This window comes from Schistocerca cancellata, chromosome 4, assembly GCF_023864275.1.
Source record: "Schistocerca cancellata isolate TAMUIC-IGC-003103 chromosome 4, iqSchCanc2.1, whole genome shotgun sequence".
Classification (NCBI taxonomy): Eukaryota; Metazoa; Arthropoda; class Insecta; order Orthoptera; family Acrididae; genus Schistocerca; species Schistocerca cancellata.
In genome coordinates this window covers 840,560,900-840,575,534 of record NC_064629.1, presented here as the reverse complement: position 1 = coordinate 840,575,534, position 14,635 = coordinate 840,560,900, and positions in this window count along the sequence as shown.

Genomic DNA, 14,635 nt, shown 5'->3' with positions numbered 1-14,635 from the left:
GCAAACAAATCAAATATTTCCTGTACAGCTTCAGCCTTATTTCCAGTCCTCTCTTTCCTTTCAAGTCTTGTGATGCGGTCGTCAAAACGAAGTGAACGCAGAATGTCCTGATATCGCCTCCTCAACATAGTAGCACGGAATAGAGGAGTGCCATATTCTGAGTCCCAAAATTCGTCAATAGGTTTCCCCCGGCTCTTCTGTACGCCATACAGAATCAGCAAGCCTAAAAATGAAAGAAGCTCGCATCTGTCTGTATCACGCCAGTCAACTAATTTTTCAGACACTTTCAATTCATTTCCTCATTGATTTGTGAACTGAACTATTATATCCAGCAATTCATTAGTAATAAACTGCCTGAAACAGTCAACAGCTGAGCTAACACTAACTGTACTAGGAATACCTGCTGAAAATCATTGTATGTTGCGGATTGGAAATCTACGAATTGATGGTTCTTTTGTACTCCATGCAATATCCTGACCCCTGCTTACCAGTACTGCACTTTCATCTTCCCCACTGTCATCATTTTCAGCAAGAATATCATTTTCTTCTAATTCATGTAAACAAATTTCATCACTTTGGTCTACCTGTGTCTCTGTTCCTTCATCTTCGGCGTCACTACCTTCTGAATCACTACTGCTACAAAATAAGTCTTCCATAACTTGTTCTACACTATAGCCAGGAGCAAAACGTATTCCATCCATGCTGAAATTACACTGCAGCAACAAACGTACAAACGAACTTCCAGTTTGAGGTTAGTTCTGAGTAACACCTGAATTCAGTGTTACCAACTCAAAATACCTAAGAAAGAGATTGATAGTTGATAATCTATACATTCTATGAATGTTACATAATAATCTATCTGGGGTCATAATTGACCCCAACAGTAGTTTTTGTTAATTATTGATTTAAATGTTGCGTCAAGCGCTCTAAAAATTTTTGTGAGAGAACTACAATACTGTGTGGTAAAAGCCATAAAATTCTGGATTTTTACAAGAAATAGAAATATTATTTTATCCATAGTAAAGATGATTGGGGTCACCTATGACCCCAGAGTGAGTCCTAGGGTTAATTACCAATACTGAGTGAACTTATAACATAGGATCTGAGCTGACTGAATGTTTGCCTCCCACCAACTGACTTAGTTATTTACATTATAATAGCTGAATACCAATGCTCTGATAAATTACAAAATGGTTCAAATGGCTCTGAGCACTATGGGACTTAACAGCTATGGTCATCAGTCCCCTAGAACTTAGAACTACTTAAACCTAACTAACCTAAGGACATCACACAACACCCAGTCATCACGAGGCAGAGAAAGATAAATTACAATATGGAATGTAGATGGTGTGTGAGTTCACCATTAAGCCTTCACTTACTAATGGTTTTGTGTGCTGCACCTACTTGTAGATGTGTATTTACAAACAATTATAAATTGGTCAAAAATTAGTCTATTCCATTTTAGCAATTAACATAAGACAGCAAAATGAAAGGACAAAGGTACAGTAGGCACAGAAATAATTTATTTTAATGAAAAGCTGTATAACTAGAATTCCTGAAATTCTCCAAAAAGGTTCAAAAAAGTAAAGTATTCTAATTTGAATAATTAAAAAACTAACATATTATTTGAATGAAAGTATACATTTTCATAAACAGAAAAGTCAGTACCTGTTTCAGATATTGGAAATAATTTCATTTTAAGACTGGAACATTCTGGAACACAATAATTTTGAATACAAATAACTTTGAAAATTGAGTTTTTGGGAAAAAGTAAAATGTTTATTAAAAATTGGAGAATGAGGCCAATCTTAAAAAAAAAAAAAAAAAATTACATCCTTGAATTTTGACATGCACGTGGTCTATGGGCAGTAACATAAATTATGAACAATTCTTTAAATAAAATATTTCTAGGTGAGCAAACTATACGGTTGTCATCGATCATTGGGAAATTACAGTGAATAATAAAACTATTGTGAAATATGTCATGGATAAGAATTCAGTCATGTAACTGTGGTATATGCATTACGTGTATGATGGAAAAAAGCAAAATATTGAGAATTTTTGGGATAATTTATACAGGTAACGTAACAGGAATGTTCTGACACACAAAAGATACAGTTGCACACTAATGTAACTTTTCTTGATAGTACTGTTGGTACAAGAAACTTGTCACAGAAATGTTCACAATATCATGAAACACCAGTTGCAGGAGTGACCACATAGTCACTTTACAGGGTCTCTCTCAGTAGCAACCACTGAAAAAACCCCAAACAATCTGTCGCTCAGTTGACCGATGCACTCTCAGATATTTCCCATTGAACAAATGCCCTACACAATCTGTTGCTTGGAGAATCACTGAAACCACAGCATATTCCCTCTGACAAGTGACCACTATTGACATTATACAATCCTTCGCTCAGGTGAACACTGAAATCATGACACTGTCACAGAACACATAATGGACCGGCACATTCTCTCTGTGTCTATGTGAGTACACATTATATGGAAGTCTAGTGAAGTTGCAGCAATGGGTACACGTCTGAAACCTCTTCTCCATAATCCTGCAGAACCCCCTTAAATTGGGGGTGCAGAGGAATGAAAATACTTTGATATAAATTGGACGACAAACTTTCAGCATCTATCAATGGGGTAATGTATTACATCTTTATGTGGTCTGGCGTGCCCATGTACTAGCGGCATTATGCTGTGGCTGATGCTGTAAGCTCACAGCTTGACTAACTGTGCTGCCAATGCCTTTTTACGGCCTGCACTAGAACTGTGCGATAACTGGTTGCTGCCATTATGCAGCTCCCCATGCCAGGAGTAGTGGAGCGTGGAGGTGTGAATTGCACTGGCAAGATCACCTGTAACCCAGAGTGGGACTGTCAGTCTTGAATCGGTGGTTGTGTTGACTTGGGAAGCGAAGGTGGTAGTGGTCGTGGTGGTAGTGGCTGTGGTGCTAATGAGGCTGTTTGAGGGCAGCGCGTACAGGTGGGATCAGACGGGGAGGTGAAGGTGGGTTTAAGCAGTCCATTGACACCGTCTGGATGTTCTCATTGATGGCAACCTCCAGGGTATGGTGATGTCGCCTAACAATCTTATGAGGACTAGATTACTGACTTTTGAGAATCAAGCCTGACCCCATCAATCCACATGTGCGTGGAAGTGGCCAAATCTGTATGAATGAAAGAAAGTGGTGAAGAGCTGGGTTGAGGACAGATGCATGCAATATGGGAGTGGAGCACATCCAAGAAAAAATGGCTCTGAGCACTATGGTACTTAACTTCTAAGGTCATCAGTCCCCTAGAACTTAGAACTACTTAAATCTAACTAACCTAAGGACATCACACACATCCATGCCCGAGGCAGGATTCGAACCTGCGACCGTAGCGGTCACGCGGTTCCAGACTGTAACGCCTTTAACCGCTTGGCCACACCGGCCGGCCACACACATCCAAGAAGGCTGGAATTTCAGAAGCATTAGTGGTAGCAGAGGACTCAACAAATCCTCCACTGTAGACCAGCTCAGCCTCTGAGGCATTGAGGTCCTTCTTGAAACTTGGGCGGAGGCTGAGAAGGACAATGCAATGGGGAGTGCACCAATCAATGATGTGCTGTGGCAAAGTAGAACAGCGTTCAAAGTGGGATGCTGTCACTCACCCCTAGCATTGTTGGCTGGGTGGTATGTGCTGGTGCAGTGCCCATGAAGGCCATAGAGTTGGGCAAGCTGATTGAACAGTGGTGATTCAAATTGCTTTCTGCAATCCTTAGTGATGTATAGAGGGAAATAAAACCAGCAATCCATGTACTCACAAATGCTTGTGCCACAGCTCCAGTCCAGATGTCACAAATTGGTGCCACCTATTGCCAGTGTGAAATGATTAAAGACAGTTAGAAGATACTGCTGGCCATCAAAGATGGGGATGGGACTGCACTATCAGTATGGGCATGGGTAAACCTCCCTGTAGCCTTGGGGAAATTATCAATAGGAGGATGTACGTGCTGTCCAACCTTACTATTCTGACAAGCACCACAGCAGTCGTTCCAGCTGTGGCAATCTGAGTGGGTGCCAGGTCACAGTGGGTAATAAGCCTGATAGGGCCTTAATGTCAGGGTGGCACAGGTGTTCAGTGCTGTCAAAGGCTTTGTGGTGGCAAGTGGCTGGTAGGCAATGTCTTGGCTTGCCAGTGGAGGTGCTACAATAGTTATGTATCTGGGCTAGGGATAGAGATATGCACTGGTCCGAGGCCCAGTGCTCGGGTCTTGTTGATAGAGCCCAGCTCTGTATTGACCACTTGTGTTGCAGCGAGTGTGACAAAATTGATGCAACCAGCAGTCCTGATGACTCCTAATAGACAATCTGCCACATTATTGTCCATTCCCTGAGCTGTACTGAACTGAGAGATATATTCCTGTTGGCATAAATGGCATGGTGAATAATGATTGTTGGTCTGCTGGAAGCCATACTTGACGTGTTTGTGAGTTCCTGGCCTCCAATGATGGTCGTAAGTAATGGTTCATCTCATTCATGGCAAGCAGCTCCCTGTCATAGGCACTCCTTTGGTGTTGTGTACATGTGAGCTGCTTTGAAAAGAAAGTCAGCAGTTTCCAGAAACCACTGAAATGTTGTTGCAAGGCTGCACCTAAGCTATGCCAGCTTGTGTTGACCACCAGTGCCAATTTAGCATCAAGTGTTGGGTGAGGTAGAGGTGCAACTTAAGCAAGGCCGTCCTTGGCAGCAATAAAGGCAGCGTCCATTTGTTCCATTCAAAAAACAGTATTGTTGCCCTTAAAATTAGGGCCAGCAACGGTGGCTGTGCTGGGGATCTGACAGTAGTAGAAGCTCAGCATTCTGAGAAACCAGCTAAGTTCTTGAAAAATTAGTGGGTGCTGAATTTCCTGAATAGCCTGACATTTTCTGGAAGGATCTGATGCCATCTGCACAAATCTGGTGGCCCAAGAATGTCACCTGGGAGGCACAAAAGGTGCATTTGGAGGAATTATTGACAACCCCAAATCGGTCAGCTATAAAACCAGTACTGTCAGATGTCCATGGTGCTGCAGCAGTGAAAAGAAGACACAAATATGTCACTGAGATAGGTGAAATAAAAGGGCAGGTCACTTAGCATAATGTCAATGAATCACTGCCATGTTTATGCAGCATTCTGGAGACTAAATGTTGTGCATCTTGAATTGATGAGGCCAAAGGGCACGGTGATGGCCATCTTCAGGATGTCTTCTGTGGTGACTGGTATCTGTGTGAATGTCTTTGTGTAGTCCAGGACACCGAATACTAAAGCACCATGGAGGGCTCAGTTGAAGTCATGAAGGTTTGAGACAGGATATTTGTCCAGGGTGGTGCATGCATTAAGAGCATGATAGTCACCACAATGTTGCCATAATGCATCCTTATTTGCTGCAAGGTGGAGAGAAGAGGATCAGAGGCTGTCAAAATGGCAAATTGCGTCATTCTGAAACATAACCTCAAATTAAGCTTCAGCAGCAGCAAGTCAGTCCAGTATGAGGTGTCTACTGAAAACCAGTGGGTCACTTGTGGCACGAATATCATAGACTGTGCCGTACCTCTCGTGGTGGCCCAGGTGGGAAACAGTTGAGAAGGTTCTGGTACTACCCTGTGTAAACAGCATGGATGAGCTTCAGCACAAAGTTTTGTGTAACATGACACAATCCAACAGTTGAGTGACTGGGATCCTTGTTGATGACACAAGAGATGGCAACCTCAGGGAGGAGCCAAAAATGTGCTAATAAATCAGCCCAGCAATTGATTCTGTGACATCAGCAATGGTGTTTTCCCAGGTGATGATGCGATGTAGTCCTAGGTCCAATTGGAGATGGTCATAGGTGGGCTGGGGCCTTGGCCTCTACAGTCATGAGGATATCATCATGTGGAATGTAATATTGAGGATCTGCCAAATGCTCGAAAGTGTTAAGGGAACATTACTGTTAGTTTATACATTTATTAACAACAAGTACAGCATTGTCTTCTCCAGTTCACTGGCAGACAGATGAGTCAGCAGAGCACTCACCAGCCATTATTTGCTGATGCAGGTGTGCCCCTTTGTCAGTGCAGCAGTGGAGCAGTCATATGACATTAGCCCTCTGTTGCCATGATGCCAGTTAACTGGTTTAAGCACTCATCTCACCCAGGGTGTTCCAGTCGCTTCTGTGTCTGTAGCCATTCCATCTGGGTTTCTCACTTACTGGCATTTCTGCCTGGTTGCCGATACATTCTGCTTAATCCCTGGCATTGCCAGGGAAGAACTTTTACAATTATTTTTATTTCTGCCTGGAATATTATTCTGGGGTGCAACAAGCCCACTTTTCTTTAGAAAAATCACCTCAAATATTTCTGCTTGGAGTATCTCTGAAACAATCTCGTCATACATATTTGACATCAATAATTATACACTGCACAGTTTTTCTGTTCTGTTCTCACAGAGCTGAACCACATGCTCATGTGATGGCTCTTAATCCTATAACATGACATTCTATGTTAAGTCCATTGAACTTGCATTTAAGCTTTATTGAGGCCATCATTATGTCCCTGGTATATTTTTCCATAAATTTACAAATTTATCTACTAGTAAACACATAGTTGCAAATCCTTGACTCTGTTAACAAACCAATCAACAAATATTTGGTGTGTAAGTAACTCTTGTTGTTTACTTTCATTTAACACAAAACTGAATTATACAAATCGCAGTAAGAACCACTACAGCACTGGAAGATGTAACACTTACAGTTGTAATGTTGTGCCATTGTTTACCACAATATTTCTACATGTGCTGGAGCATTTGCTCTGCTGTGATCTGTTCTTTTTGTGTCACTACAAGTTCATATAACAAGTATAGGATGTCTGGGTTCAGAGCAGTATTCAGGGAGGGTGGGTTTTGGCATGGCAACATGACTAGTGGCTTCTCTGGCCAATACAATATAGGTTGGTTAGGACCACTTGAGTGTACTAGTAGCAGTGACCTTAGCTGGAAGATGAAACATCTTGCCCACTATATCACAAGTTTTACTGGTTATCAGTATTCCACTGTCCCAAAATCCTATTCTGCTCATGCCCTTTAGTTTCCTGTTTCCATAACAATTTATGATTACAATTTCTGGTGAAAGAACTGACTTTACCTATCTGGAAATTGGGGCACAGGGCTAACACTTCTCATTGACATCAGCTGCTTTGGCTTTTTCCAAGAACAACTGCACCTCACATGCCTGTGTAGCAGTCTGTATCATTTTACTTGGGCAGATCATAATACTTCCCTCTGACATCCCCGTAAGTCTTCAAATTACATCAGGTTTCCCTTTGCTCCAAAATTATCAGTATTTCTTGGGTTTTTACCTGTACCCCTTTCCGTACAGTTTTCCAGTTCATCAGATAGGCGTGTACTGTAAAATATTGGTATTGGGTGATCATGCTTGCTACTGGGAATCGAATTAACACATGAACATTGCTCCATCTGTACTCATTTCAGTGGTTGATACATGGTAGAATAGTGTCAAACTTCCCTTGATTGGTTTCATTGTGTGTTGTAACTTGGATGTGAACCCCTTTTGTGATCTGTGTAATTCATCTAGGAATAGCAGTGGAGGCAACTATGTAGAACTCAATTACCTGTGTACGGCATGATATACTGCTTCTTGTAACGTAGTAATTCCCATCCTCACATTGTTCAGACAATCTGTTAATGCTCACATTAACCTAGTTAACAGCATCCTTTCATCTAGTGCATCTAGTTCTCTACCATTTCTAAGCTGTTGCTTACGGCTCGCACAGTGTGTTGTGTATATTGTGTTAACTCGATGGATAATTTCTGTAGTATTTTGGTGCTTTTGAGCACATGCTGCTCTAAGTTTGACAGCTGGATGGTATTACATTCCATCATGGTTCTGTTAGCATCTGCAGCTGCTTGTATTCATCCTACTCCATTGTTCAAGTTCTGGATGTCCTTATTGTAGGTTGTACCAAATACTGTTCCCAACAGTTTACCACTGGCATCTAATCATCCCCTCTTTTTATGTATTGCAGTTTGTGGTGAGGTCCATCATTTGTTCAAGCTTTTCTCATAGTTTTTTGTATCAGAGCTGTAACGCATGGTATTCTCCTTTCATGTTTGTCAAGACTCTTTCTTTCTGTGCTTTATGATGCAGGTCCAAAAATGCAACCAATGATCTATACACCTCACCCCTCTTTCCCCATGCATTGAGGGTCAGTCTAAACGGCCACTGATGGCTAGTCAGTAAGATGTCTGGTTGCACAGAGAAAAGCACTCCAGACTTGAGGGGCTGGGTCTGCAGTGCAGCTGCTATTCTCCTTCTGGTGAGATACAGGATCATCAGGATTATGACATTTCTCCAGAACACACATGTTGTTATGCCACTTGAGAAAAAGGAACCTTCATCACTTCCCCTCCCTCTTTCGAAAGGTGAGGCTACATGTAATGAACAACAAAACCCCAATTTACAACTTAAGTAACATTTGTTCTATCTCTTGACACAATTTATATAAAAAACCCTAAAGCTTATGATACAAAGCACAAAGAAGCTTATAATACGCCTTAATAAACTAGACAAACATAACTATACAAATAATCGAAATATTCAGTCATTAACATAGCAATTATAAGGGGGTAGTTTGTGTTGTTGCCCCAGATGGTAATGAAATTGCTTCCTTTGTGCACAAAGCCTTTAAACTGAAACTTACTTGTAACAAGAAACTGATAAGGTGGAGTGACAACTGCTGTGGGTAGAACAAAAATAAGTTGATGACATTTCTGTGGGTTTAACTAAAAGCAGAGGTTTACTTTATGGAGACAGAACATAAGTTTTTCATGGAAGGATGCTATTTTATCTCCGTTCTAAGAAAGTTCTTGTATAATGTAAATACTTTATAATTAAAGGCAACCACTCACTGAAAAGCAGATGCATTAAGTTGTGGATAGGCACACATTTTATGTGAAGGGCTAGGGTTAAGGTGGAATGTGGTAAGTGCAACCCACAATCTGATTAATGTGAATCCAAAGAAGGGAAAGAAGTGTGATATCGTACTCAAACCGAGGGACACTTAAATATGGGCTTTATTTAGCAAAATGCATGATTGATTTTGGTGTAACTTCAGTAATGGCAGGATGATTTTAATGTCTCAACACTTCTACTTTTTGGTGAGTGGTCTCCTTTATTCATAAAGTATTTCCAATCTTTTATGTCTTGTGATCATGATTTTGCTCACAATGAGAAATGAAGGAAGCTAACTGTGTAAAGTTCTGAAAGATTTAGTTTGCCTTGTCACTTAAGCTACCAGTATGCACATAGCTCCATTCACAGTGACTGTTACGCAAGAAACAGATTTTTTTGACTTTAAATCAGCTGCTGAAACATATATGAATTTCACCAGTGTACATATTTCAGAATCACAGCGGAGCATACTGACTGCTAAAGGGCTAGGGTTAAGGTGGAATGGGGTAAGTGCAACCCACAATCTGATTAGTGTGAATCCAAAGAAGGGAGAGAAGTGTGATATTGTACTCAAACTGAAGGATACTTCAATATGGGCTTTATTTAGTAAAATACTTGAGCGAGTTTTGTGTAATTTCAGTAATGGCATAATGGCAGGATGATTTTAATTTCTATACAATCATCATCATCATCATTATCTGCATATGGGGGTGGGGGGTGGGTGGGTAAGTGTACTTTCAGGCTAATACATCCTCACAGTTGATGGTATAAGATTATGGGTGGGCCAAGTGCATACAGAATGTTTCTCTGCTTCAGAATATGTTTATTTGATATAAATACAAAAATTGAAATCCAAGTTATGAAATATTTGGTGAAGTAGAGAGCAATATGATGTGATTTCAGTTCATGTTGAACTTCAAAAATGACACGCCAAACAATTCTCCTCTCTTCCCTACACTTGGTTCTGGCAAAACCATCTGTATGTCACTATCTGATACCTCACAGATATCTTCCACCTGTGGCCAGATGAAAGTAAGACTAGATACTACTTTTCTTGCAAATTTAACCACTGAACAGTCCTCTCTGTTCTTCAGGATAACCCTCCTAATGTAATGTTTGTAGGCCTTCTTTTTTGTAAAACTGACTAGCACCCAGAGTTCAATATATCTCTCCTGTCTTCTTCTTCTTCTTCAATGATCTCATGATCTCACTCTGTAAATAGAGACGTCTAGAATGAGGCTTCTTGTACAGGGAACACTGACAGCACTTTCTTCCCTGGCTGTTGGTTTTCTCTTCTGTTTTGTCTTTGCTTTACATCCCTTCTCAATCAGGATTTGATTTCAAATAGCAACGTCCACAGATGTTATAACTTCCGCACCAGAAGCAACATGTCTCCTTTTCCCCATCTCTTCTGCATCTCAAGTGCTCTTCAAGGAATGAAAAACACAAAGATCTAGTGGCTAAAGAAGATGGCTAATATGAGGTGGAAGTTTTAGAATGGTGACAGCTTTTCGGCTGCTTCCACTAATTTATTTTCAGCATGCATGACTTTTGTGGCTATCATATATCAAAAGCACTGGCCTGTTCTCATCAAATTCTGACAAAAAAGAATTTTTAAAATGTGAGGGGAATATGTCACTGTCTATCCATCCATTGTTACTAGCAGCATAGACTGTTCCAGGACATCCATTAGAGGCAACCTATTAGTCCCAAATGTATTTACCATTAAATATAATAAGTGGAGGGGCTTTTTCTGAAGCAGCTTTGCAGGCTGCTAAGACGGTTGTGTTCTCCTTTCCCGGTCCACTTATTCTACTAGATGGTGAATTCTTTTGTTCAATGACTTTAGTTTTGGATGTATATATGAACAGACTAGTTTCCTTGAGATTTTGTATAATCTCTGACATAGAATGAAGCTAGTTCATTAAAGCATGTTAACAAAAAATCAAAGTAGTCGCTGATGGCAAATGGACTGGTCATTTTTGTCCAGGAATGCGGCTTCTTTCCAGACAAATTGTGATGCTTCTCAAATCCCAGAAACCAATCTTCACCTGGAATCTCATTCCTGAGCGGAGTTATGAGACCATTCTTTGCCATATAGGCCTAATACGCAACAATGTTAATAACCTCTTTTCGGCTTAGGCCAAATCCCTACATTTTCATTATTTTTTAACATGAGGTAAGCTTTGTCTCATGCTGTTCAGGAATTACTGCGCTGAAACCCAGAGATTTGCTTTTAACTCTTCTCTTACCTTTCAGATGCCTACGCAGAGTAATTTTCAGAATTCCATGTTGCTTAGAAGCTCTATACACTGTAAAAGATCCTCTTCTGATGTTGTTCAATGCTTCATCCAAGGTCCCCTTGGAATAAGAACTGCCTTATGCAATTGTTACATCGAAGATTAGAAAAATTACAGCAATTAAGAAAAATTGAAGATAAAAGAATATTCTCCGGTACTCCCTAACCATGATATAAATAACCTGCAAATAAAGAAAAGAACATCAGCTGGAGCAAGTGCAAACTATAGTACACACTTTACCCATCACCCATGGGTCTCACTTTCCCCACAACTGGGGCAACTGTGTACCACAGCTAAAATTCCTAACTGTTATTATAAATATTCAAAATAACATAACAGCACTAAAGATCATTTAAAACCAGTATGGTTACATACAAAAAGTCTTTCGTTTAACCAAAAATTACTTATATAATCAAACGTCCAAGATTCCAAAACAATCGCTTCAGTCTGACTTACAGTCATCTTGTCACAGATATCTTCTAAAAGACGTTGAAGTCACTATCATCTTTGCTGGAAGTTATCAACCTAGTAGTAGGGCAACTGCAACAATACGTGGCAAATATTAAGCTAGTTTACACTTCCCTCAGTTATACACTTACCCAGTTCCGCCTTACTGCAAGGTTGGTCAACTCTCAATGCAATTCAAGAGTTCAAGGAGCATTACATCTTGAAGAGGAACATGAAGCCTTCTGATCTTCAACAGGTGCAGCTGAAAACACTACACTGTGAACCTAGGTTTCTGAAGAAAAGAGAAGGGATTTAGCTAAAACGATTCCATTTGTAAAAGAGGAGAATAAATAGTTTAATGAGAACCTTGTGAAATGAATGAAAGTCGGCACTTGTATCATTACTTATGTTAAAACCATTGCATGGAGAATGCTACTTTTTCTTTGGATTTTGTTCTAAAACATACCATCATAAAATGAAAAGACATTTATGACTAGAAACCTGTATAGTTTTTGTGTTTCTGCTGTGACCTCAACTTTTATGCTGCTTTTGTATACCTACTACACATATTTCTTTGATTATCTCCAAATCAGACTTTTGGCACTTGACCCAGTATTTACTTACATGCCACATATGGCAACACTTCTATATGGTCCAAAAACTCTTAATTCCTATGCTTAAACAGTGCTGTCCTGAACGATGTCAAGCTTGTCACCTAGTCAACGTGATTTATGTTGTGGAGACCTCAATCTCTTTGTTCCCAAGAAATCCAGACTGATGACTGACACATGAGCACCTGTGTCCACCAAAAATTTATGTTACTTACCATTTACTGTGCCTAGCAAGCAGCCTTCATCTTTGCATACATTTCTTCAGTCCTTTGTTATGCTGGGAATAGTGTTAAGTGGATGAGGCATCTCCGTTCCTGTTTAATGAACGTTACTTGGATGTTGCTAATTCCATTTTTTGCTCTGGCAGTCATACACGTTATACTCTACCTCTCTGCACTCATAAGATTCCTTATGGCAGCATTGCTTTCTGATGTAGACTGTACAGCCACACCCATAACACTTTACCTCAGAGGAGAAAACACTACAATCACTCTGTCTCCAAGTAGCAATGTCAATTTCTTCCAACTGTGTGGTGATACTAATAGCTGCAGATAAATCATCTGGGTTCTCCACTATGGCTCATCCTGACATGTCAGCAGAAGTACCCCTCACAAATACGTCCAAAGCCCCATTCTCCTCCTCGCAAGATGAGTCTGTCTGTCTCTGCAGTCTGTCTAAATTCGTAGGTTTGTGCGTTAATCTTCCTAATCCTGTCTGAGAAGGATTCCACTAAATTACTGGGTTTCTACAACAATCCACAGGGTTTGTCCCTGAGAAATCTGGCACTCTGTTGCTTGTGACAGTGTTGGATGAGTTCGTTAGGCAGCTCACAAAATGTTTGTGCCTCACTCAGGTCCTCGTGGTACATAACATACTTCTGTTATTATATATTCAAAGACCTGCGACTGACGCCCGAACAACAGGGAACTGACATGTATTGAGACTAGGAAATAGTGCATTGATAATGGCTAGGCACTAGCCAAAAAATCTAATACCTTAATATTAAGAAAACACAATCTCATAAAACTAACACACCAGCTGAGCATAACAAACTGGGAAAAATTATTTCAAAACTGTGATTCCTGTGCCCAAACAGTTTATGAAACATTCCACAATTACTTAACAGGTATTTTAAAAGCCCATCTTGTTCAAAAGAATTACCATAAAACAAGAAAGGGTAAATTTTGGTACACCAAAGAACTGGAGAATCTAAAAAATAAGCTACTGCTGTTGAAGCGCCTTGCCAAAGTAAACAATTCTAATGAAATTAAGGATCTCGAAAAAATCATTAAGAAACTGTATAAGAAAGAGTTGCAATTGGCGAAACTAAGATACAACACAAATTTCATAAAAAATAGTAGAAACCAATGCAAAACAGCCTGGTCAGTAATTAATACTGTTAAAGGTGAAGTTGGAAACTTTGACAAGACAGTCCCAATACCAGCAGATACATTCAATAAATATTTTGTAAGCTGTGCTGATGATATCAAAAAGCTGATCAGTAAACCCAATGTAACATGTATAGATTATCTGAAGAGAGCAAACCTAAATCATAATAGGGCCAGATCATCATTGAAACACTTCAAAGAGGTATGCCAACATGAAGTTCTTAAAATAGTCCAAGAAATGAAAAATTCATACAGTACAGATATTTTTAATATGTCGAACAATCTATTGAAAGAAATCATACATTACATTGCAGCACCATTAACATATTCCATAAACCTGTGTCTCATAGAAGGGTTTTTTTCCTGATCCTCTCAAACTATCCAAGGTAACTCCAGTCTTTAAGAAGGGTGTCAAATCAGATCATGCAAACTACAGACCAATTTCACTAATTCCAGTACTAGGAAAAGTCTTTGAAGGCATAATATATAAGCAGATGTATGAGTACCTAGAACTAAATGGTATGTTAAGTGCATCACAGTTTGGTTACAGAAAAGGAAGGTCAGCTATACATGCCATAGAGCTCTTAGTCAGAGACATTCTAGCAGCATTTGAGGACCATGCGCACGCACAGGTAACCTTATGTGATCTGAGCAAAGCTTTTGACTGTGTTGACCACTCACTTCTGCTCTCTAAACTTGAGTACTATGGAATATGTGATAAAAGTTTAAAACTCATCAAATCATACCTCAATAAAAGAAAGCAGGTGGTGAGTTCAGGAAATCATCTGTCAAACATACTCGAGGTTCATCACGGTGTGCCACAGGGATCTAAATTGGGACCACTTCTTTTCCTTGTACACATAAATGACTTACCAGGAAATATAGATGTAAAGACATATATGTATGCAGA